Source organism: Bubalus kerabau, chromosome 16 (assembly GCF_029407905.1).
Source record: "Bubalus kerabau isolate K-KA32 ecotype Philippines breed swamp buffalo chromosome 16, PCC_UOA_SB_1v2, whole genome shotgun sequence".
Lineage (NCBI taxonomy): Eukaryota > Metazoa > Chordata > Mammalia > Artiodactyla > Bovidae > Bubalus > Bubalus kerabau.
The window spans coordinates 3,868,544-3,891,653 of record NC_073639.1 but is presented as its reverse complement, the minus strand read 5'-3'; the positions used below and the strand labels follow the sequence as shown (position 1 = coordinate 3,891,653).

The 23,110-nt window shown below is 38.1% G+C and overlaps 1 pseudogene; it reads left to right on the top strand.

Moving 5' to 3' along the window:
* The window catches only part of LOC129630282 (ankyrin repeat domain-containing protein 26-like), an 81,655-nt pseudogene extending 59,221 nt beyond the window's left edge, over positions 1 to 22,434 (top strand).
* Positions 22,435 to 23,110: the final 676 nt, after the last annotated feature.

Sequence of the window (23,110 nt, the reverse complement as noted above, 5' to 3'; positions counted from 1 at the left end):
AAGCTAATATCTTGGTTATTCAAATGGATTTCTTTCTTAGAAGGACTGAAGGAATACCTCCCAGATAGGTCATATTGCCATAAAAGTTAGTTCTTATGGAAAAGAACAGGTGCCAAAAACACTGGTATACTGTTTCCTATCACACAACACAAGTAACTTTATGTTTTTCCTTTTCCTTGGATCTAACTTTAATACTTTATTAATATTACTGATATATTTTCTGTGTCCTTTAATGCTGCTCTTATTTATTTCTGCATCCTTTATAGACAATTACTTGCCAAAGCAAAGAGTTTATATAAAAAAGAAAAGTTTAGGTATTGTTTGTATTTTTGAATATTTAATATTAGCCTGAAAAGAATCATTTGTTCTTTTAGGACTGCAAGGAAAACACCGTATAAGAAGAAGAAGGTATAGTACAAAAAATAAATAAATAAAGTTTCAAAAATATTATCCTTGTCAAAAATATTTTGTCAAAGGAATAGTGGTAAAATAGAAAATGTTCCTTTGTTGTAGAGAAGTTTACTTTGAACACATCATTTAGAAACACTGTTGATAAAGTTATCCTTTTGATAAAAATCTCTTCTTTTAAGAAATGTCTGTTTTTGTTTTGATATGGAGATTTATCACCTTTGTACACTTGGTCTATCTATATATACTTCAAGGGCATTGTGAAACAGTATTGTTTACGTGTAGGTCAAAGAACAAATTAATTACGTGAACAAACTAGATGACTTAACTCAGTCATCAGAGACTGTTTCTGAGGATGGTGACGTGCTTTACTCTACGAATTCCACGTTGCAAGTAGAACCTCTCAACGTGGGGTGTAAAGATAGGACCGCAGTGTAAATGTCAACGGAAAGCCTGTCTGTGTATAGAGTAGTGATATATGTACACCTTGTCAGTACTGCTCTAGAGCCAGGGATATGGTACAGTGCTGTGCATCTCAGAAGTTTGTTTTGCATTAAAAGGACATGAAAGTGAGTGTATACTCTGAGCCACAGGCCTATGATACTCTCACTCACTGTACCTTCTGTTGATTCTTCTTTCTTATGCCTTCACCTGTGGTCAGGTCAGCATCATTTTCCTCCTAGAGTAACTGAAATAATCTCAGGACTTCTTTCGCTTCCACTCCACCTGGCAGAACCTTGGTCTGCACAGCAACTGTAATTATTGCCTATTTTTAAACATTCAGGTCTCATCATGCTACCCCCTTGCTTCAAGCCCAACTGTTGCCTCTTTTTGGTGCATGGTTAAAGGTCACAATTGTTTGGTTCCATCTGGTTTTAGTTGTCACCCTTATTTCTACATGAATTCTAGAATCAGCTTGTCAGTTCCCTAAAATGTCTGCTGGTCTTAACGTTTTCATTTTCCTTCAGTTCAAAATACTTTGCACTTTCTCTTTTCATTACCTTTTTGATCCAAGGGTTATTTAGATCTGTGTGATTTAGTTTCCAAACATTGAGAGTTTTCCAGAGATCCTTCTGTGGCTCTTGCTTCTCATGATTCGTTATGTGCATCCAGAGGGGCTCTGGGGCTAGGACTGATTATTTCCTGCCTTGGAGGCAAGACCTTGCTGACTACCCTGTTCATTCTGCTGTTACCTAGGAATTTTCCAGCCTGGCTCATGAGAATAGATAGAATTCCTGGGACTGAGTGAGCACCATTCACAGGTTCCTATAGTCTTTTCAGATGGTTTCTGCCTGGTCTCAGGTGGTTTCTCCCAGATTGCCTCTGTTTCTTCCTCTGCTGAATACCCGAGGGGCTCCTCCTCAGATCTCCAGGGTCCTTTTTCTCTTTGTTCCACTTTCATCTCCATGGTTCTATTCTGTGATCTCTGCCCACTTTGGTTCACCAGACTGTCAGCTTCATCACCTCCTGTCAGGGAGTCTGGCTAACTCAGCTTCCATTCCTTCTCTTCTTGTTGGGACCTGGAAATTCTCTCAAGACAGTGAACTGGGGCATTCCTTAGGCTAACCTCATGTATTTCCAGGGTCATTGTCTTTCATTCCCTGAAGTCCTTTGTCATGAAAATCATTGTTTAATGCATTTTGTTGGCGTGGTTTTTGCTCGCTCTACTCAGGAAGGTAAATCAGTAGCTGTTCACTCTGTCTTGGTTAAAAACATAATGGCATCTGGAGACTGTCCACAGGGTTGTTCTTCCTACATTACTTACTACTTCCTGCTCATCCTTCATTTCTCAGTGTGACATCTCTTCCCCAGGGAAGTCTTTCCTGGACCCAGTCTATGTCAAGTTCTGTTATGTGATCATAGAACTCTCTTTTCTTAGAGTATCTATCTGAGCTCATAATTATTTTATTTGTCTTTGTCTTCTACTAGACTTCAAGCTAAACAAGACGCAAGGGGATCTGTTTTATTTTCAGAGCTTTAGAATAATGTCTTCCACATTATAGACCCTTAATACTTGTTCAGTGCATGGATGAGTGAACGGGAAATGCACAGTCCTTTATACTCAAAAATTACTCACATAAATTTCTGTTTGTTTGTTTTTCTATTTGTTTTCTTCATCGTACAGGTTCTGTTGGCTTGTTGAAAATTCAGGATACAATTCTTTTGCATGAAAGATTAGTAGATTTTCAAAGAAGCCACTGTGAACTACTTAGAGGAGAATTTTACAGAATGAAAAGTAAGGCTCATGGGCTACAAAAAGAGATGTCAGAAACCAAAGAAGTGAAATCACAGTTAGAGCATCAGAAAGTGGAGTGGGAATGAGAGCTCCAGCAGCTTGAGGTACTGTACCCCTCGCTTTTAAAGAAATATTTGAATTATTGTTTCCTTTAATACTGCAGAGACATAGACATGTTATAAGGACTCACTTATTCTCTAGGATTTTACAGAGGAGAAAGTGTTAGTAGTATTGTGGAGTGTGAAATTCTTGGAAATAATATAATATAGGTTCTTAGCAGTGAATGCTTCTAATAACTTAATGTATATTTTTCCAAATCATCATTTTCATGAGCATACAGAAGTCCACCATAATGGAAACCCCATTAAATGTTTACCAAATTGACTTTCAGTTGTTTTTTCACTTTCTTGTATTCTATTTAATACTGCAAGGAACACCTTTTCTATAAATTCATTTCTACCTTTCTAATTATTTTAAATACACTTTCTTTAATAATATCATATAATTTGGTCAAAGTATGAGAACTTAAAAATGGTCTGTGATGTATATTTCTAAACTATTCTTAGGAAAGTTTACATTACTTTACATTCCCATCCACAGATTTATGAAGTAGCCATTTTTCTCAAGAGTAAATGAAAACAAAATTTATGCAGTTTTATTCTTAGCCCTCTGTCTGAAAACAGTGACCATTATTAAGTGTTTTTCATTGTATTCCCCCCACGTTTACTATTTTAAACATTGTGAAGAGGGAACGAAAGTTATTGCAGCAGCGGATAATCTTATAATTTTCTAAGAAGAGTTTTAAATTTTGCAGATTCACCTTAAAGCAAGAAGAGGAGAATAGAAGAAATGCCGAGATGTTATATGAAAAAATTAGGGAACATTTAAGAAGAAAAGAAGACCAATATAGTAAAGAAGTTGAAGTGAAACAGCACCTAGAACTCACTTTCCAAGCAGTAGAAGTGAAAGTGAAGACTGAGAGAAATAATCTGAATCAGGTAGAGTAATCTTTGGTAAAATTTTCAAATTTCTAACACGATTTTTTATCAATATTATTTATAATATCCCCCTTTTAAAAAATACCATTTATTTAGTGTCATTTTGTTTAGTGTTACAGGAAATTTTAGGTTAATTGTTAAAAACAAAAGAAAAGAAATTCAAAGTTCCCAAAGTAACAAGGCCGGAAATAAGAATTGTATGATCCTGACATGCTGGGTGCACTTTCGCGAGCAGAGGGAGGAAGAGGTCACGTCAGTAGCTCACACAATAGATCCTGAGAAACCACAGGGTTGAGAATGGTGTAGAAACGGGAGGTTAAGCTCTCAGCCCTCCTCAGGCAACCAGTCCTTCAGCCTTGACGGACCATTCATGAGTGAATAGGTCTAGAAGAGAAGGGGCACTGGTAGGGACCATTGTGCCTAATTTTACATCAACTTGCCTCTGGCCTTCATTCTGGCAGGTGGCTGAGGGTTGTGGACCCCCCTCCCTCTGTGCCCATCAGCTCTCCAGTCCACCTGCCCCATGAACAGCTCAGAGCTGGCTCCAGCTTTCCCAGCTGCGTTCTCCCTCACAGCAGAGTCCTCAAGGACAGGTGTTAACTGGCGTCCTCGAGAGGTGCAGGAATTTTTTTCTAGCAGTTGGTAGAAACCAGACACTCTTGAAGTTGGTTGTCCTTCCTTCTGCAGAGTTTACTTCCACACCCGATGTCCCTCTCAAACACCGACTGCGTCCCATCCCCGAGGTCCTAGCAGCAGATCTCCCAGAACAAAAAGCTCTTGGGAAGAGCTCAGGAAAGTAGTATTTGTAATTCAAATCCATTTGTCTAGAGCAGGCAGGTAGTGACATACGATGGCCTCATCCAAGGAGAGGCCTTTAATATTTTCCATAGGAATCAATCTCAAATCTTTTGTGACTATCTCATAGGAGCAGGCACCCTGATTGTGGTTTAGGCAAGGAAGACCATGTGTGGTCCATCATCGACTATGCTACCCGACCAAGTCCCTCTGCTTTGGAGTGAACGTGTCGGTCACTCCATGCACGTCATCACCTTCAGTGTCTGAATCAGAGTCCATTCTTGGCTCCACTGTCATTTCTTTAACCAATACCCTGTCAATGATCTTTTACTGTTTTTCATTTTGTAAAAACTGTGATATCAGTTGTAAAAACACTTTTGAACACTTTAAAGAGTTGTTTCTTTAAAATAAACTTATAAATGTGCCTCTCCTGCACCAAGGGGCAGAAAAACAAAAACAAAAAAACTCTCGCTACCAATTAAAGATACTCTGGGTTTTGGTAATGATTTCACTTCTTCGATTGATCATTAGGTTAATTTATCACTTCCCCTAATGGTAAGGAGAAAACTATAGGCAGTTCAGAGACCACATTTTGGATGTGATTCTTCTACTTGTGAGAAAATGAGCACTCTGCTCTGTAAGTGTCCTATTTCAGTAACAAGGAACTTTTGAAAACAGTGATATATATGGCATAATATATATTTAGTGATAGTTATTAAGTATTTTTCATTGTATTTTCCCCATCTTACTATTTTAAACTTGGAGAGATAATGAAAGTTATTGCAGCAGCAAATAATCTCATATTTTTCTAAAAGCTTTCTAAATTTTAGCTTATTTACCATTAGTGTATGTACTATGAATGAAATAGGAAGCTTATTTTGTATTGATATATTTGTACTAGAGACATGTGGTTTTATGTAAGAAGACTAGTAGAGTCCAAAGACCTGGCGAAACGGCTGCAGCTTACTCATGTTTTTAACTTTTTCCTTTCCAGAATCATTATAGCTAATGGGTTAATTAATGTTTGTAGAAGTGCCTAGTACAGTTCGCAATAGGTGTAATTCTTATAATTGCCTATTAAAATGTTAAAAGGTAGCATATTCTCAAGGAAAAACTTTTTGTACAAATTTTAGTCTATGCCAAATTCAAACTTAAATTGAAGAAAGTAGGGAAAACCACTAGACCATTCAGGTATGACCTAAATCAAATGCCTTATGATTATACAGTGGAAGTGACAAATAGATTAAGGGTCTAGATCTGATAGATAGAGTACCTGAGGAACTTTGGAATGAGGTTTGTGACATTGTACAGGAGACAGGGATCAAGACCATCCCCATGGAAAAGAAATGCAAAAAAGCAAAATGGCTGTCTGGGGAGGCCTTACAAATAGCTGTGAAAAGAAGAGAAGCAAAAAGCAAGAGAGAAAAGGAAAGATATAAGCATCTGAATGCAAAGTTCCAAAGAATAGCAAGAAGAGATAAGAAAACCTTCTTCAGTGATCAATGCAAAGAAATAGAGGAAAACAACAGAATGGGAAAGACTAGAGATCTCTTTAAGAAAATCAGAGATATCAAGGGAACATTTCATGCAAAGATGGACTTGATAAAGAACAGAAATGGTATGGACCTAACAGAAGCAGAAGATATTAGGAAGAGATGACAAGAATATACAGAAGAACTGTACAAAAAAGATCTTCATGACCCAGATAATCACGATGGTGTGATCACTGACCTAGAGCCAGACATCCTGGAATGTGAAGTCAAGTGGGCCTTAGAAAGCATCACTACGAACAAAGCTAGTGGAGGTGATGGAATTCCAGTTGAGCTATTTCAAATCCTGAAAGATGATGCTGTGAAAGTGCTGCACTCAGTATGCCAGCAAATTTGGGAAACTCAGCAGTGGCCACAGGACTGGAAAACGTCAGTTTTCATTCCAATCCCAAAGAAAGGCAATGCTAAAGAATGCTCAAACTACTGCACAATTGCACTCATCTCACACACTAGTAAAGTAATGCTCAAAATTCTCCAAGCCAGGCTTCAGCAATACGTGAAATGTGAATTTCTAGATGATAAAGCTGGTTTTAGAAAAGTCAGAGGAACCAGAGATCAAATTGCCAACATCCGCTGGATCATAGAAAAAGGAAGGGAGTTTCAGAAAAAAACATCTATTTCTGCTTTATTGACTATGGCAAAGCCTTTGACTGTGTGGATCACAATAAACTGTGGAAAATTCTGAAAGAGATGGGAATATCAGACCACCTGACCTGCCTCTTGAGCAATCTGTATGCAGGTCAGGCAGCAACAGTTAGAACTGGACATGGAACAACAGACTGGTTCCAAATAGGAAAAGGAGTATGTCAAGGCTGTATATCGTCACCCTGTTTATTTAACTTATATGCAGAGTACATCATGAGAAACTCTGGACTGGAAGAAGCACAAGCTGGAATCAAGATTGCTGGGAGAAATATCAATAACCTCAGATATGCAGATGACACCACCCTTATGGCAGAAAGTGAAGAGGAACTAAAAAGCTCTTGATGAAAGTGAAAACGGAGAGTGAAAAAGTTGTCTTAAAGCTCAACATTCAGAAAATGAAGATCATGGCATCCGGTCCCATCACTTCACGGGAAATAGATGGGGAAACAGTGGAAACAGTGCCAGACTTTATTTGGGGGGGGGGCTCCAAAATCACTGTAGATGGTGACTGCAGCCATAAAATTAAAAGGCGCTTACTGCTTGGAAGAAAAGTTATGACCAACCTAGATAGCATATTCAAAAGCAGAGACATTACGTTGCCAACAAAGGTTTGTCTAGTCAAGGCTCTGGTTTTTCCTGTGGTCATGTATGGATGTGAGAGTTGGACTGTGAAGAAGGCTGAGCACCGAAGAATTGATGCTTTTGAACTGTGGTGTTGGAGAAGACTCTTGAGAGTCCCTTGGACTGCAAGGAGATCCAACCAGTCCATTCTGAAGGAGATCAGCCCTGGGATTTCTTTGGAAGGAATGATGCTAAAGCTGAAACTCCAGTACTTTGGCCACCTCATGCGAAGAGCTGACTCATTGGAAAAGACTCTGATGCTGGGAGGGATTGGGGGCAGGAGGAGAAGGGGACGACAGAGGATGAGATGGCTGGATGGCATCACTGACTCAATGGACGTGAGTCTGAGTGAACTCCGGGCGTTGGTGATGGACAGGGAGGCCTGGCGTGCTGCGATTCATAGAGTTACAAAGAGTCGGACACGACTGAGCGACTGAACTGAACTGAAGGCTCTTACTGTGAAGTAGATGTATAGGAGGTATCAAACGTAGTGTTTGTAAACCTAGAAAGTGGTGTTGTTTATTGAATTATAGTTGATTAACAATATTCTGTTAGTTTCAGGTATACAGCACAGTGATTCAGATATATATGTATATGTGTGTGTGTATTATATAAATGGGGCTTCCCTGCTGGTTCAGACTGTAAAGAATCTGCCTGCAATGCAGGAGACCTGGGTTCAGTCTTTGGTTTGGGAAGATCCCCTGGAGAAGGTGGAGAAGGCAATGGCACCCCACTCCAGTACTCTTGCCTGGAAAATCCCATGGGCGAAGGAGCCTGATAGGCTGCAGTCCGTGGGGTCGCTAAGAGTTGGACACGACTGAGCAACTTCACTTTCACTTTTCACTTTCATGCATTGGAGAAGGAAATGGCAACCCACTCCAGTGTTCTTGCCTGGAGAATCCCAGGGATGGGGGAGCCTGGTGGGCTGCAGTCTATGGGGTTGCACAGAGTCGGACACAACTGAATCGACTTAGCAGCAGTAGCAGCAGCAGCCTGGAGAAGGAAATCGCTACCCATTCCAGTATTCTTGCCTGGGAAATTCTATGGATAGAGGAGCCTGGCAGGTTATAGTCTATGAGGTCTCAAAGAGCTGGACATGACTGAGTGACTAATACACATACACACTCACTCACATGTACACACATATTCCCTTTCAGATTCTTCTTGCAGCATATTAAGTGTAATTCCTTATGTTGTACAGTAGATCTCTGTTGGTTATTTTATATCTACTAGTCTGTATATGTTAATCCCAACATCCTGATTTATCCCTTCCCCTACCCTGCTTTCCCCTGTGGTCACCATAAGTTTGTTTCCTGTGTCTATGAGTCTCTTTCTGTTGTATGAATAAGTTCATTTTAGATTCTACATCTAAGCAGCATGATATAACACTTGTCTTTGTCTGACATCACTTAGGGTGATAATGTCTAGGTCCATCCCTGTTGCTGCAAATAGCATTATTTCATTCTTTTTTTATGGCGAGACATTTGGAGAAGGCAATGGCACCCCACTCCAGTACTCTTGCCTGGAAAATCCCATGGATGGAAGAGCCTGGTAGGCTGCAGTCCATGGGGACGCTCAGAGTCGGACATGACTGAGCGACTTCTCTTTACTTTTCACTATCATGCATTGGAGAAGGAAATGGCAACCCACTCCAGTGTTCTTGCCTGAAGAATCCCAGGGACGGAATAGCCTGGTTGGCTGCCGTCTGTGGGGTCACACAGAGTCGGACACGACTGAAGCAACTTAGCAGTAGCAGTTTTCCATTATATAAATATTCCACATCAGATGCAATTTTTAAGTGTAGTCAGATCTATGAATCTTTTATTTTAAGCCTTCTGGGTTTGTTGTAGTTCAGACAGAAGCCTTTCCAGCTCTGAGCCTCTTGAAAAGCCTCTTGGAATTTCTTTTTTACTTTCGTGGATTCATTGTCTTCCATTAAATTTTTGAACCTTTGGGACTTTCTGCTTGTATAAAGTCTGAGGATTGAATTGAACTTTATTTTTTCCTGTTGGAGACACACTTGGTGCAGTCTTTTCATTGTATAAACATACAAGTTAGCCTTTCATTTCAGAAGAAATCATGGCATGTCACTTTACTGAGTACTAGCTAAACATCTCCTTTGTTTCACTTAGGTTTATGATCATTGTGAAGAAACAAAAGACCTGTTGCAAAAAAAAGCACATGCTGCAGGAGGAAATTGCCATGCTAAGACTGGAGATAGATGCACTGAAAAATCAGCACCAGGAAAAGGAAGAGAACTATTTTGAGGACATTGAAATTCTCAAAGTAAAGAATGATGATCTTCAAAAGGCAATAAACCTGAATGAAGAAACGTTAATAAAACTATATCCCACTATACAGGCCAGCTTAATGGTCTGAAAGCTAAGAATACAATGCTAAACTCTAAGCTGGAGAATGAAAAAGAAAGTAAACAAAGACTGGAAACAGAAGTGAAATCCTACCGTTCTAGACTGGCTGCTGCCTTACATGATCATGATCAAGGTCAGACATCAAAAAGAGGTCTAGAACTTGCCTTACAGAGAGTAAGAGACAAGTGGTTATGCTTGTGGGACAAAATGAAGTATGATGTGGCTAATCTAAAAGATAACAATGAGACGCTTTCCCAGCAACTATCTACAGTGGAAAGTATCTTCAATAAGCTGAAAATCAAGCTGCATCACACGAGAGATGATCTTAGAGAAAAGACTTTGATGTTAGAACGTGTCCAGAGAGATCTAAGCCAATCAGAGTGTCAAAAGCAGGAAATTGAACACATGTATCAGAATGAACAAGGCAAAGTGAATACATACCTTGGAAAGCAGGAATCCTTAGAGGAGAGATTATCTCAACTCCAGAGTGGAAACATGTTGCTCCGACAGCAACTTGGTAATACACGGAACAGAGCCAACAGTAAAGAGAAGATGGTCATTAGCATCCAAGACCAGTTTCAGCAGATTGTGAGAAAACTTCAGGCTGAATATGAGAAACAAGGTCTGATGCTGGAGAAAAGAAATAAGGAGTTAATCAAGGAATGGAATCATTTAAAAGAGAGAATGTATTGGTACGAAAATGAGAAAGCAGAAGGAGAAGTAAGCATCCAGAAGGAGAAATAATTCTCAGACTTCCTGAAAGAAAGTTCAAAGTGATTCTAGATTCTGGCTTAATGTTGAATCTAGTTGAATATAAAAAATACACAGGCTGTGAATTTATGGTCTCTAAACCAGCCTAAAAGCATACCTTGTATCCAGCAAATAAAAATTAGACCGAAGAAATCCTTTACTTTGAGTAGGGACATCATGTCGTTTATGAAATGTTAAGAGATTTAGTTCTAAATTGTTAACATAGAGAGGTACTAGTAATTTACTCTTTATTAAGGTAATAATTTTAATCTTTATGTTACCACATTTCAGTGCCATGACGAAGCAGATAAATGAAATGCTCAAACCTGAAACGAATATTTCAAAATGAAGCTTCAGTTACCTGGATTATCTTGATAGTCAATTCCAGGTTTCCCAGAGGCTGTATTTTATATATTGTACTTTGGCTTCAGTAGCTTGTTGTAGCTTTTTGTTATATTTGTTGGTACAATTTTCTTTTTATTCATGTCAATTTGAGTTAATATGGGAAACATTTTAGCCTTGAATCATTTATTCTTAAAGCCTCTCAAGTCTTCAAATGCATCTACTTATCATTAAATCATAATTTGGGACTCAGGTGGTGAACTTCAGCAAAACTATTCTTGATTTAATCTTCCCACTGCTATTTATGATTTAACATTTTTACAAACAATTTTCTCATAATTCTCATTTTAAGTATCAATTACTATGATTTGAATACAAGCTTTCCTCTAAAAATGAAGGATGGCAGGATTTGTGAGCAGCAGGAATGGAGTGAGTCCGGGAGAGGGTTGTAGGAGCTGCGGTCTGGAGGCAGGTAGAGGCCAGCTTATTGAGGCTCCTTGAAGGCCATGGGAGCAACCTCATTTTTTAAATTGAATTTTTCTTTTATATTGGAATATGGTTGATTTACAATTTTGTGTTAGTTTCAGATGTACAGCAAGTTGATTGAGTTATTCGTACACTATATCCATTATTTTTCAGTTCCTTTTCCCAGGTAGGTGACTACAGAATATTGAATAGAGTGGTTAGCCAAGGGCAAAGCTGGGGAGGAGGGATAAATTAGGAGTTTTGGATTAATATATACACACTACTAGATATAAAATAGATAAGCCATAAGGGAATGGCCTCATTTTTCTGCTGAGGTAGGAATCTATTGGAAAGATCTGAGCACTGGTTGGAATATGTGAAGATCTCTGAGTTAATCAAAGCTTCTAATAAAAAAGGAAAGGAAAATGTTTCCACACTGTTTCCACAGTGTGGAATTTTCCATCACTTTTCCCACCTACACACTCATTTCTTTCTGGACATGAGGTGGTGAAGCTCTGCAGATTTATTGGGAGGTGCAGTGTGTGGACAGTGAGACCGCATCCTTTTTCTGAGTAACTTAATATCAGGAAGGCTAGAGGGTGGCCCCTTCTGTGTCTATAACCAGAGTCAGTGAGGAGGAAAAAAGAAGGTGATTTGCTGTCTGTGGTGATAATTTTCAAATCCCATATATTGGAGTTATCTATTATTAATATAACATAATAGTAAAGTGATTTGATAAACTCAGTGACAGAGCATCTTATTAGGCAGTTGTGAGACAACTTCAACAAGAACTGGATGACTCTGTAAAAAAGCAGTCTATGTCAGAGGCTTCACTGAAAGTCATGTCATGTTATTGTACTAAGTTAGAAGCTGCGGCACAGGAGTTGAAGAACAATTGTAAACTACTACAACTACATCAACTCACAAGTCAGGTATGTATGAAATTGAATGTGTTGACAGTTAATATGTAGGATAAAGTGTTTTAGGACACTCATTTTCATGGTCAGCTTTCTTCTGTATTTTTGTTACAAGTAACTTACTACACTTTTCTTATCTTTATAATGCACTCGTTCCTTAAACTCTGACTTTCATCCTACCATTTGCATTATATTACTTTTTTCTTGTATTATTTACCCTTAGGAAAGTTGAGAATTATGCCTCATTATTCACACAAGTTGAGAGTCTTTTTTTTTTTTTCATTGAAACAATACTTTTTTAAGTGATAGTTGTATTACCATGATGAGGCAAGCCAGATTAAAATCAGAGGATAATATTTGTTTAATGGAATGTTCAGAAAATTATCATTTCTCATCTTTCCTTTTGTGAATGGCTGTAGAGTTCTGTATATATTTATTTCATAGATTTCAGAATAACTTGTGGAGAAAGGGTATTATACAAACCAGTTGAAGTTTAGGCATTGCCTTCTTTCCTTTTCATTTTAAGCATATTGTAAAAGCATGGAGGTACTCAGATGGTGTAGAATACGTACATCCAAACTAGAGAATTAAGAAGATTAGCTGGATGTTGCCATTGGATTCTTTTCTAAAGCTATTGAGTTATAATTGTGTATCATAGAATTCACCCACTCAGCATGTGTAGTTCAATAACTCTTAGTCTAGAGAGGTGTAACCAGTGACTACAGTCAATTTTAGAGCATTTCCATCACCCCCTAAAAGAAACCCTGCATCCCTTAGCCACCACCTGTGGCCTCCCATCTCCCTCAGCCCCAGGCAACCCCCCGTCTAATATCTGTCTCTGAAGACATGCCTGTCCTCGGTATTTTATATAAATGGAATCATGCAGTATGCTCCTTTGGGATTAGCTTTGCTCATTTGATGTCATGTTTTCACAGTTCATCCATGTGATACCAAGTATAAGTTCTTCCATTTCTGTTGGTTGTCAACAGTAAGCTAAGCCATGTATCCATCATCACTTGATGGAGCTTTGGGTTGTCTCCACTTTGGGACTATTAATAATGCTGTTGTGAACATTGATTTCCATGATTCTGTGCGCACATGTTTGTATTTCCCTGTGGTTGGATCTTATCCTTAAAGTTAGCTGGCTGATTTCACCTTTTCTTGGCCCTTGCTCAGACTGTCCTTTCTGTCTTTACAGTTTATTTTCCTGTTAGGTAGTCCTTCATTATTTCAGACCTGGCACCCAGTCTCTCCTCCTTCATGGAGCTTTCGTGACTGTCCAGCTCTTTGAGCCTTTTCACATCAGTGCTTGTTACCTAGTCTCTGAGGAACAGTTTAGCCCCTAATTTTACTGTTGACATTTCTTACATGAGGGAGAATCTTGGCTAAGTATCCATTGGTGTAACAGGGAATATTTATTAATATGCATAGCACTTGTCTTGCATAAATGGACAGTAACAAAGGATTACAAGAGTGAGGCATTTTTTGTTGTTGCTTTACAGAAAAATGTGTGGATCATCTCTGTAAACTGTTAGGAAATGGGATTTCTTTAACTTTGCAAATAATTCTCTTTGGAATGCAATTCAAATTAGCAAAAAGTCTTTGTACTTCAGAAAAAGGCTTATGGGATTAGAATCCATATTTACAAGATTTATTAATTAGAGTCTTATTCTCACAGTCTTCTTTTGGGAGGGACTTATTAACTTAGCCCTAGATAATACATTATCCCTCAAACTTCTTTAAAATCCTGGGACATTAAAATGGGATGAGGAGTAAGAGACATTCTACTAAGAGGTGACCTGTAGTCATTTTATGAAGAAAGATTGAAAAACATTATTGTAGAATAATAAAAGAGTGTAAAATCAAGTGCAATTGTTGTGTGACAAAGATGACAGTGAAGAACATATCTTGTGACTCTTGGTGGTAGGAACTTCTTTCTTGATTCTCTGAGTAATCTCTGGGTCTACATTCTACAATACAGATACCATCGTATTTATTTGATCCTAGGTTTGAGTTAGGCTGTGCTCAGTTAACTTTCTTCACTAGCAAGCAGTATCTTTTTATTCTTGAAGACTGATGATTTTCCAGCAGAGCTGGAAACTGCATCTTCAAAATGTCTGCACCTGGCTGCAAAAAATCAAGTTTTTCAACAGGAGTTATTATCAATGAAACTAATGCAAAAGAAATGTAAAAAAAAACTAGAGAAGAAGAAAAAGAAGTTGGACCAAGAAGTAGTGAACCTCAGAAGTCATATAGAAATGAATATGATAAAACACAGTCAAGTAGAGCAGTATCAACAGGAGACTGGAGAAAGAGCGAGACAGGATCTCGTAGAGAAATGAAAAGAAATCAACCTATTTTTGCAGGTTAATTTGTTGATCTGTCATATGCTTGAATTCACTTTCACTGTACATTACATTTTGGATCTATACAGCTTACATGTTTCCTTTACCTCCCTTAGAGCAGTTAGTTTTGTAGTTTTCTGGAAGGGAGGGAGGCACTTGTTTTCCCTTTAAATATTTCAGTTTCCGTCACAGTTGTCACTAAATTGATCTTTCAGAATGATTCTCACTAGAGAATCCTTTTACTTATAAGGCCAATTGGTAAAAAAAAAAAACAAAAAACAAAACCAAGATCATTAGGAAGAAAAGAAAATATTGTGGTTTAAAATTGGTACCATCCTCTTGAATTATTCTTAAGTCGTCTTGTTCAATTTTTAAAATTTTAAGTTGATCCTCTTATTCTTTGAATTATCAGATTATATAAATACTACTATAACAGTGATTCCACTTTAATTTTATAATTCAGATTTAATTCACTTGACATTAACGCTAACTGTTTTAAACTTCTGCTCTTTCTTTTTTTCACCTTTGAAATAGATCTCTGAATCACTGACTCAAAACTAAAGGCAACAAGTATAATTTTCCAGGTTAATGATTATTTTAAAAATGTTATCTTTTACAATTTGCCTTAGACACAAGCTGAATTTCAACAGATGGAACTCAGAATTAAAGACTTGGAATCTGAACTCTCCAAAATGAAAAGTTTGCAAGAAGATTCTAGTAAAGCAGAGTTGGAAAAATATAAGGAACTCTACCTAGTAGAATGTGAAGTTAGAAAGTCATTGGAAGATAAACTAGACAAGTAAGTAAAAACACAGAATCACAGAAACTAAATTGAGTTCATTAATTTGTCTCTAAAGCCTAATTTTTATAGAGTGGGGTACATGAGCTTAGTAGGAAGTGAAAGCTAACTAGATGGTCACTGCTAAGGGGGCACCTTAAGACAAAGTAATAGTACTGTGTCAAGTTTTTCCACACTATGTAAAGGCATACTTATGAAATGGGGGAAGTTAACACATGGGTTAAAGGCAGGATAAATCACAAAGTGGCTAAAAGTAATATAGTGACCTGACTGAGGGGTCTGGAGAATGGAAAGAGCAGATCCCATCTGCAGTGCCTAGTCCAGATTTCCCCACTATCTGAAAGCAGAGCACCCCTAGGAAGCCTTTCATAAGCCAAAGCAACATAAAGCAAAGATGCAGGTACCTGAGGACACATTCTGCTTGTTCATACATAAAATGAATATGCACAAGTGGAGCACAGGTGCTCCCAGACAGGGTTTAGGGCTGTGGTGACTTGATGCTAAGATGTGGGGTGTGTCTTCCAGGGAAGAAGCTCAGTGGGGCCAGTCTCCCTGCTTGGGGAGTGTGATGCCTCTTGCTGTAAAACCATACACTGAACACTATTTACAGTTTTGGCTTTTTAAATGAGACCAGAAATTGTCTTCAGATATTTTTTTCTCTATCATCAAAAACAGGTACTGACATAGGCACTTCATAGAAGTGAAGTAACATATAGTGAACTTTGGAAAAGCAGGGATACTTGTAATTGATCCTGGGGCTGTTTTAGCTTTTTTCAGCCTCACCCTTTGACTTTCTCATCCTCCCTTGAGATCGTGGCTCTAAGTGGTACATCAGAGCCAAAAGCTTAATTTCTCTGAGGTCATGAGTGAAACGTGTTTACAAGGGTGGTGAAAGCAAATGCTTGAAAGTGGCTTTGTGGGATGGGGTGTTTCTTCATCCCTGAACTGTTTCCTGGAGGCAGGTGTGTCCCAGAAGGCAGCAGGTGTCACTGTGAGGCCACCTCCCTTTCTCTCTGATGCCCTTTCTCTCCTCTCCCAACTGTGACTTGTTACTTGAAGAGCCCTAGACACACGTGTACTTTTTTAGAACAGGGTTACAACTATCATTGTTTACAGGAGGTCTGCTCTGTGTTTTCAGTGTTCAAACAGTTTATTGCGAATTCCATTTACTATATGGCAACTTTAAAAATGCAGAAAACTGCCGGGAGCCAGCATGAGGAACTCCGCCCGTGGCAAATGTCATGAGGAAGGAGGCTCAGCATACGCAAAGGTGGGATCAAGCCTCAGGAGTCTCCCTGGATATTCTCGAGCATCTACCCCCCAAAACCAGAGTTTGCCTACTTTACTGCTTTGCGCTCTTACCTCTGACTTTATGAGAGCTGTCCCCCACCACCATCTCACTGTCTCTGAAAAGGAGTTAACTTACAGCTCCAGTTAATAAATTTCCTGGGCATAATAGGAGTGTTTAAATCCAAACTCCTCTGATGGCTCTCTAACTTTCCTGACAAGTTTACCCGGACTCCTACAGCTATGCATATGATTGTTTACAGTCTCCCAGCCGCGAGAGGCACGGGAAGCTTAAGATATTCAAATAGCTTAGAGCCTCTAGGAGAGTTAGAAGCTGTCAGAATAAAACTAGTAAAAGATTTCATTGATGAACCAATGCTTGCTGCCAAGTTTCCACATCCCCTGTTTTGTATCCTTGAATGTGTATTAATTAATATACTTGGTATGTAGAAAAAATAAGTAGTGGCCTTGGTGTTAACAACTTTAGACCCTTAAGGTAATAAATTCTTTCCTTTGTTGTAAACCCACTGCACCTCTGCCCTATAGGAATGCAACTTTAACTAACACCTTTGGAGGATGGCGCCAAATGTTAAAATAATTACTCTTAGAGAAAATAAGTCTTATGGTTAACAAACCTTTGTCAGGGTCATAAAATGTTAACAGGCCTTCTGGCCAGAAGATGATGTAAATCACCTAAACCATTTGTATATGATAAGTTTGCAAAAAAGAAACCCTGGTTTTGATAAGGATCAAAGACTCCTGACTTTGCATGATTTAACACCCCCTATTATCCTCTATGTGCAACTTATGGTATAAAAGCCCCCATTGAAAATAAAACTACAAGCCTTGCTCACTGAAGCTTGGTATCCCCGTGTTGTTCTTTCTTTTCCTCCTTTTCTCTTCTGTTCTTCCTTCATGCTAAAATAATTTGGAGCGCGGGGGTCCTCTGTGACCACTTATTTGCCTGGGCTTCTAAGACCCACTTGAGACGGTGCCTAAGGTGGGGCACCTTCCGCTATTCAAGAGGGCGCCTGCGGCCTCTGTGTTCAGAGCTAACCTGATGTCACAGGTTATATTGATTTTCCACGTAAACCATGTTATTCAGCCTCTTTTCTCTGCTGAATTTTCCCTCTGAGCTATCCTCATTCTATTACTCTTTATATCTTTGATTAATATTTAAATAAAGCCAGTGAACTCACCGACACTATCTCCCCTTCAAATTCCCTGGATCAGCCGGGGCTGGACCCCGGCAGATAGTTCAGGGAAACATGAGTAAAGTTGGTGTTTTCCATCTTTCCCAGGACTCATGAGAGGCTGGGAGTGATCAGCAACAAACTTGAGGTGAAGAAAGAGCAGAACAGATCTTTACTTAGCCCTCTTAGGACAAGGCCAGTCCTAGAGCCCCCTTGTGTTGGAAATTTCAGTAATCCTTTAGTGCTCAATGGAAATCTTACTCCAAGAGCAAACGTAGGGTTTTCTACCTCAATTCCACACCCTTTGAATAACAGCATGGTGACTTACTTAACCGAGGTTAGTTCTGTTATCTTTTGTTCATTGGGTTTCAGATTTCTGATATGAATTATCTTTGTTTTTAATTTGATGAACTTCTGAGTTGTTTATTTGACTTATGCACACTAAGTAAAAGCTGTCATTAACTGTGCTAATCAAGGAAATATTTAGTGATTTTTTTTTGTCCTAGATTTCTTGTTTTTAAGAGATACTTTTTAAATTTCTTGAAAAGCTGCATTGAAATTCTACTTTAGAAATGAAATCTTATTGCCTAATAACTGAAAGTATACTTTAAGATGTTTGACTTATTTTCTAATTGATTTCACTTCGGCAGTGGTTCATAATCATTTCCAAGCTTTGCTGCACTCACCGCAGTTTATCTACCCCTAAGCATAAATGACAATGGCAACCCACTCCAATAGTCTTGCCAGGAAAATTCCATGGACAGAAGAGTCTGGTAGGCTGCAGTCCATGGGGTCGCGAAGAGTCAGACATGACTGAGCGACTTCCCTTTCACTTTTCACTTTCATGCATTGGAGAAGGAAATGGAAACCCATTCCAGTGTTCTTGCCTGGAGAATCCCAGGGATGGGGGACCCTGGTGGGCTGCCATCTATGGGATCGCACAGAGTTGGACACGGCTGAAGCAACTTAGCAGCAGCAAGCATAAGTGAATCACTGGCATCTAAACACTAACCACATATGGATGTGTTTTTATTTGAAAGAATCCTAGATAAATCCTTTTTATGAATTAAACAAACTTGTAATACTAAATCAGAAGATTAATTTCTGGTTTTAAGTTAACATTTTTTGTTATTTTCTTGTACAAGAGTATGTCTTTAATTGATGTTGTACTTACAGAATTTTGATTTAAATTTCTAAAATCTATCTTGCTGAGCAGTTGTAGAATGTTTCTAAATTTGTAGTTAATGCAACCATTTAAAAATTATAAATGAAGCTCACTTCATCTCTATCTTGACATCATCTGGATGAATGGTATGGGAGTCTTGAAATTGCAGTCAGTTTTCATTGTGTAATCATTGTGGTTAAAATATCCATTTCAATCTGTGCACATGGGTTTATCATTTTGATAGTGTTTCTGTGGTGTTGGTGATGCAGAGACAAGTAGCCCTTGTTAAATGCAGTCTCAACCTGTTTTCTCATTTGCCATCTTGCCGTCATAGAAGAGCAACCTAAAGTTTCTTCTACAGCACTGTGGCTATGTCGGGTCTTAGTAGTTGGGAGCTGTGAATCTGGAGGACGTGCTTTAGATGTGCAGTCACAGCGGGTCTCTGAAAACTTAATCCCAAGTCAGACACTTCCCCATGCAAGCCTAAGGGGAGGAAGCAAATGCTTGACCCCCATCCCAGACACAGGCTGCCTACTGCAGACCCAAGTTCATGGTGCTGTGGGCACATAACATCTTTTCAAAGAAGAGATTTGGAACAAAGGAAGCACTTCTTAGTTCCTTGTCCTAAACTCACCCGTTAGATAAATATCCTCTCTTCTCATACAGCGGGTAGGAATATAAGTCCTCGCCTTGAAACTTCAGGCTGAGGAAATGAAGTTCAACTGTAATTTCTGACCAGCTTTAGATTATAATTGAGATTACACTCATACTTTTTGTATAAACTAACTAATGATGAGAGCTTGGATAGAAGTATGCTAGACAGTAAAGAGAGATCTGTTGCATGTTTTAAATTTTGCTCTAAATAACCCAAAATATGGATAATTCAATGTTGACTGATTTTAGTTAATCAGGTTTTATCTGGAGGAAATGAACATCCTTTTAAGAATGAATCTTTTCAGTTTTTGCCTGCTTGATTCAAATAAGGATTTTCTCCTTCAAGTTTCCTGTCTTGTTTTTTAAAAATATTTATCCTTTCTAAATTATCTATATCAACTGCTACAAATAGGAGTTTGCTATTGATTTATTCTTATTTATGCATTTAAAGCACATAATTTAGTTCGAAAGTCATGTCATGCCACAAGCATTGTTTAATTATATAAGAAGGATTTATATATTCATTTTGTCCATGTTATAGTTAAAAATCTATGTGGTTTTTCTTAACCTGTGAAAGTAGCTGGCACAGGACTCAGTGAGAATGCCATTGGCTTTGTTACTTCTTTTGTAACAAAGTAACAAAGTAACTGAAGAAGTAACTGAAGTAACAAAGGCTTCTTTTGTAGAATTAGGAACTTTGAGTAAATCAATGAGTCTCATACCTTACAAAAGTTTTTTCTTCAAAGAAAACAAGCTTCTTTCTAAAAAAATATTCTGTGTGGAACCATGTTATATAAAATGGAGACAAGTATAGAACCGTTTAGCTAAAGAGTGGCCAGAGCCTCTGCAGCTGTGACTTCTCTGTTCCTCAACCCTGCAGTGACCCCTGTGGGACCATCCACTTCTATGGGACATAGTCCGGAAACTAACACTTATGAGAGAATCCTTCTCACTAAACATCTTCAGAATTAAATCTTGCTGGCACATTGTTGTATATTATACAACATACATGTATACATGTGTATATACATTATATACATTTTCTTGTATATAATTTTCTCACCTTTCTGTGTTTTCGTTAAATGGAAAAGTTTAAAGAAAATCACAGATGTGTTCTCCCTTATTAACATTCGACTCAAACTACTTCCGCCATTTGAACAGGATCCTCACCTAGAAATCAAAATAAAGTCTCAGAAGTACATATATAGGCCAGGAGCTTTTAGGGGAGAAGATAGTAATCTTACAGATCATTCCGAGGATTATGGGTCATTCCCTAATTCTCTGAAATTATGTGTACTTGATAGACTGATATTTATTGTACTTTTTATCAGATTAATCTAAATAGCATTCCATATGTATGTTCTCTGTTATCTATAAGCAGAATAAGTAGGAATTCATTTTCTTTTTTTTTATGTGATTTTTTTTTTCTACTGAGGTAATCTTCAGGTTAGATCTAGTCTCTAAAAGTATTATTTAAAAGTCACATTTAATAAGTTATAAACATATAACTTGTTTATCTTAAAGATAAATATTTGACTCATTTCAGATGCAGCGGGAGTTGGACAGGAGTATAGCTAGAGAACTAAGAGAAGGTATGTATGAATTAAGAGAAAATGTATGAATTAAATTTAGACATTGATTTCTGAAATACACTGTAAACAATAAATGGCATCTCTTTCCATTGTTTGGATAACAGATGCTATGTTAACTACTTTTTTTATACATAGCTAATGAAAAATGTGAAAACATGAGCAGTCATAGTGAAAAATATCCTTCTTCATTTATTCATCATGTACCATAGCTTGAAAAACAATCTCTGAAGGTCTGTGTATTTCTTTTTATTTCTAGATGTATCCTTCTTCTACTTCCTCCATCCCTGTGGAGCTATCTTCCTACACCCTGACACTATTCTCAGAAAACGTGGCGTTCATCAACTTCTCAAGTGTCTGGTAGTGGTTAAGGCTAGGAACCCTAGGTTCAAGCAGTCACATTTGTGTAGCTGTCACTTGGGGGGTGACTTTAAAATTTCTCTGTCACTAAATACATCACCAGTTTATCTTTTACCCTCAGGAAATGCTCCAAACACCCACATCAATTTGGGTCCTGCCAAAGTAGTTGGCCTTATCTCTTTACCACCTTACTGTGCTGCTTAGCTCTGCATCTAACCAGCCAGACTATGTAGGATCCCACAGATTCACTTGCTCACCTCCAGTCTTTGTACGTGCTTCTCCCCTCTATCTCTTGTACTTTTTCCTGTCCTTCAGGTAGCTACATACATATCACCTCCACCAAAAAGCTGGCAGTATTGACACAAAGCTGGCTTCCCCTCCTGAGTGTTCCTTGTGCTGTCTTTTATATCTTAGCATTTGTGACTCTGTATGGAAATTGCCTGTTTGTTTGTTTTTCTAGTTTAGGGCATATCGTTTTTCAGGGTGGACTGGGTCACCTTCATCTTGTAATTCCAGTGCTTGTCACAGAACCTTTGCATGAATGCATGAGTATTCATCAGTTCACTTAATTGCATGAGTACATGAATGAATAAGGACAAAACCAGGAGCTCTGATACTCAGCCCCACATGCGACCATAAGCAGATTATAAAATTGTAATCTTGATTAGTATGTTATGTTGTGTCATCTATAGATATATTTCATTTTTCAGAATACTAGGAAAGGTCTAAGGTTTTGTTTGTTTGTTTTACTAATCTTAGTTAACCCAAGTATTTTAGGTAAAAAATATAATTCTTTCCTTTTCTTTCAGTTGATGCTCAGTTTGCATCTGATGCCTTTAGAGTATCTTCTTGAGGATCTACAGATGGGTCAAATGTGTATGATGACCTACTTTTGTAAACAGAAGAACAAGATATACAGATTTGGAAGGAAAAATACATGATTTAGAAATATAAATAGGAAAAGTTTCTCTACTGGACCATTTCCATGATATTTCATTGTTTCCCATTAAACGTGATGGGAAAATATTTTTGTATTATGTGTGTATGATGAAATTTTATATAGCATTTAAAGTGATGTTTCTCTGCATCTAAGTTACTTTTTAGCAGATTTAAACATCAGCACTGTTGAATTTTCCATATTCTAAGTGATAGTGTTAGTCACTCAATTGTTTCTGACTCTGTGTGACCCCATGGACTGTAGCCCACGAGGTTCCTCTGTTCATGGAATTATTCAGTCAAGAATACTGGAATGGGGAGCCATTCCCTTCTTCAGGGGCTCTTCCAGATCCTGGGATCAAACTGAGGTCACCTGCATGGCAAGTGGATTCTTTACCATTTTAACCACCAGGGACGCCCTTTACAAACTCAGACTGAGCTCTAATACCAGCTATTTAAACAACATCCAAACAACCATACTTGTCATTAATATTTAGTGGTGTTGATTGATAGCAGTTTTGTATTTTCCAGTTTTATCACTACCTAAAGATTTAGATACTGCTGTTATGGCTTCTGTCAACGTTTTGATGTGTTACAATTGTTAATAGTGGCATAAAACTTACTATATGTAACTTTAAACACAGATTCATAGGCCTTTCCTCATGGAGAAAAAAGATTTGCCTGAG